Source organism: Anneissia japonica, unplaced genomic scaffold (assembly GCF_011630105.1).
Source record: "Anneissia japonica isolate Jap-2015-1 unplaced genomic scaffold, ASM1163010v1 scaffold288094_len592898_cov174, whole genome shotgun sequence".
NCBI classification, from domain to species: domain Eukaryota; kingdom Metazoa; phylum Echinodermata; class Crinoidea; order Comatulida; family Comatulidae; genus Anneissia; species Anneissia japonica.
Genome location: NW_022737020.1, coordinates 96,235 through 99,476, shown reverse-complemented (window position 1 = coordinate 99,476; position 3,242 = coordinate 96,235). Strand labels below are relative to the sequence as shown.

At 32.6% G+C, this 3,242-nt stretch overlaps 1 protein-coding gene across 1 annotated transcript in view; it reads left to right on the top strand.

The window, feature by feature from the left end:
• The window catches only part of LOC117117053 (zinc finger-containing ubiquitin peptidase 1-like), a 23,290-nt gene extending 20,344 nt beyond the window's left edge, over positions 1 to 2,946 (top strand). The window contains exon 7 of the mRNA XM_033261237.1: positions 2,936 to 2,946. The gene's annotated coding sequence lies outside the window, so the exon portion shown is untranslated. The remainder of the gene's footprint in view (positions 1 to 2,935) is intronic.
• The last annotated feature ends 296 nt before the right edge of the window (positions 2,947 to 3,242 follow it).

Sequence of the window (3,242 nt, the reverse complement as noted above, 5' to 3'; positions counted from 1 at the left end):
TGACAGCCCCCCCCTCCCCGTCAGGGAATGCTGGACATACAGAATAGGCCTATTTATTAAACCAGAAACATGTTTAAAAAAATGTAGTCTGGATTCCGCCATTCATCCCTGTCCTGATAAAACAAGATATTTATTTGTCTGCTAATATCAGGAGGCATTTGTTTTTGATTCCTTTAATTGATTTTCCATTCACTAATTATTTCATAAGAAGCCATTAATCACTTTGATAGGAAGAAAGTCTTCCAGAAATCCATGTTTATGATCCATTCATCCACAGCTGTTCATTCCTACATTTTATCTATATACTTTCATCTCTGCATCCATTCCTGTTCTGGTTAAAAACAATGTATTTATTTGTTAATTTCAGGAAGTATTTATTTATGATTCCTTAAATTGATTGTCCACGCATTAATGATTTCATTTCCAGGACTGCCATAATAATAACTTCCATAGGAAGAAACTCTTCCAGAAATCCTCCAGTTCATAAGTGTTAAGGAAATCTTAAATACTAAAGACATAATCTAGATAATTAACTTAGACGGATTTGTCACAACACCTAAAAATCTAATTGATTTGGATATTTCTTGTTGCATGAGATGTGATTAGGATCATTTCGTATTGAATGTGTTTTGACAGTCAGTACAGATGTTGTTCTTATTTAATAATGTAAAGCTATCACTTTTCCTTTCTATAATATCAATAATCATGAGATTACAGAAGCTTTCCATAGCCTTCCGAGTTTTTATGGGTTTACAGGGTCATAGCCAGCATTGCCTTAGGGATGGGATTTGAGGGGAGTGGGGGGTGGAGGTGGGTGAGATGCATTTAAATTTTTTTGTTTTTAAATTTTAACTGTATCAACACTTTAATGTATTTCATTTTTAAAGTTAAGTGATGAAATTTTAATGTTTTTTAATTATCTATTGAAGGGGTTTTTTTTTAGGATTCCAATTGTGTAATTCAGATAAATCAGCATTGATGTTGTTCAACCTGAATTGAATCTGAATAAAGGATACTTTATGACTTATGACACAGAAAGTTTTCATTGTACTTGAAGTATAAGTCAATACTTGTCTTTTCTTGTGCTAATGATTATGTACGCCATTCGGTACGCTAACAATTTGTATGCTAGAAGTTGTATAATTACAGTAGCCTATCCAGACAAGTAGAAATAATACCCACGACAAAATACCATCTTCTCGTGATTTTTGTATGTCAGGCGTATAAGATATTACCCCGTGTTTTACCGTCATAATTTATACCTTTTGCTGCTTTTTTTTTTTTTTTTTTTTTTGGGTCTTGAGACTGCATTTAGCTGGCTAAAAACTGAACCAAATGCAGGGCCAATCTACCAAATAATACCATTTTATGAGATTTTAAATGTTTATCAAAATCTTATTTCCCCTTATTTAAAATTGCGTTCATTCATAGGCTTACTAAAATTAATAGTTGGCTTCATTGCAGTAGTAAATTAGACGATCCACACAAAAGGCAGACATGATTTTAAAGATCCCCTGTTTTTAGATTGTAATTTGCTATATTAAGCCTTGTACATCTTATACGAGAGTACAGTGTATCGGTAATGTAGTACAAGATGATGCATCTCCAGACCAGTTTTCTAGACAGGAATTTTGATGGTTAGTTCAGACATGGAGGTATTAAAATTAAAATCTAATTTTATACCTCCATGGTTCAGACAATGTATGAATGGATTGTAGGAAGTGCATTATAATTAGTGTTAATTAGTGTGAATAATCTAATTACTTAGTTATTTCCTAGGTAAACCATTTAATCTTGTTTCATATTATGATCTGTAGCTATGTTGTGGTTATTCAGTGTCTGCAGAACTGCCATTCTTTCAATTAAAATCATTTCTTGTACAGTGTGGTGTGGTTTGGTGGTTATTTATGACTTCCTTCAATTTCAAGATTCTTGTCTTCATTCTCAGCAAATAATTTTTCATCAGACAAGCTATATTCATTTAACATTTTTTTATTTTTTCATCATCAACAATGGCTTCATTTTTTATGACATGCTCCTCTATGACATTTCAGAATTTTGCAATTAGTGGCGGTGTGGGTGCCCCACTCCAACACACCTAGGTTATAAGATTCTTATGTATGTCTGCCCTATAAAAATAATTTTTAAAAAAAATTATAAAAATGGTCGTAAGTAATAGTGGAGTTGTTTTTTTGTCACTTGAGAGGATTTGAACGTAGGACTTTTGGATTTTAAAACAAGCAAGCATCTATGGTAACCGCCAACCTTCAACTCCAGTCCTACTTGATTTGGTTTCATACAAAATGATCACACAAGAATTTCTCATTGAAGATAGTAATCATCTATTTCTATTGCAAAATACCATGTTGTTATGCTAATTAGCTTATCTGATGGTCACGTTTCTACCTCAAAAGTTTTGAAACTCGAAGAAACAGAACTGTCGCTGAATTGATAATGATTTAGATCATAAATTCAATAGTAGGCCCTACTCTCATCAGTAGTTTAGGTTTCTAGGACTGTATGCAATATAACACTTCAAAACCCTCCCTGAGCAAGTCAGTTTTGTGTCTTTGGACAATTACAGTAAGCACTCTATCCACGCTGTCTCTCTCCACCCAGGAGTATAAGTGGGTACCTAAGAGACAGTCCAGTGCCAATTCGCTGATTAGTTTCACGCAGCAAATTATGGAATACTCCTCCACTTCTGAATGTGTTCCATAGGCATCGTTCAGTGTGAAGCGCTCTGAGACTTGTGGGGACTTGTAGAGCACTATATAAACACTACCATATTCATAGTTGACTCTGTATCACTTCTTGATACTTTTAAAAATGTGTTTGTGTATGGCAAGTCTATTAGTATGACTTGTACAGCGCAAACAATTATTTCCTGATAATTGATTTGAATTGAATTTTATGTGAATTTGTTTAACATCAGTGACATCATAGTATAGTAGCTATTAAATAAAAAGTATTCATGTCTCAATATGACATTTACAGGACTATTTATCTAGCAGTTATAATTTCCCCATTTTCAGTCATTTTTTGGGCCCAACCAAGTCACCTTTCATTTGCTCACAGCAAACAAAATATATTTTTTCATTCTTTTTTTTAATGAAAATGAAACATTTTTACAATATTTCTATATTACCCTAAAATTAATTCTTCTATATTAAAATTAATTAATATTATACAATACTACTGTATTAATTTTGTAATTAAAATGACTCAAGGCCTATTTCCTT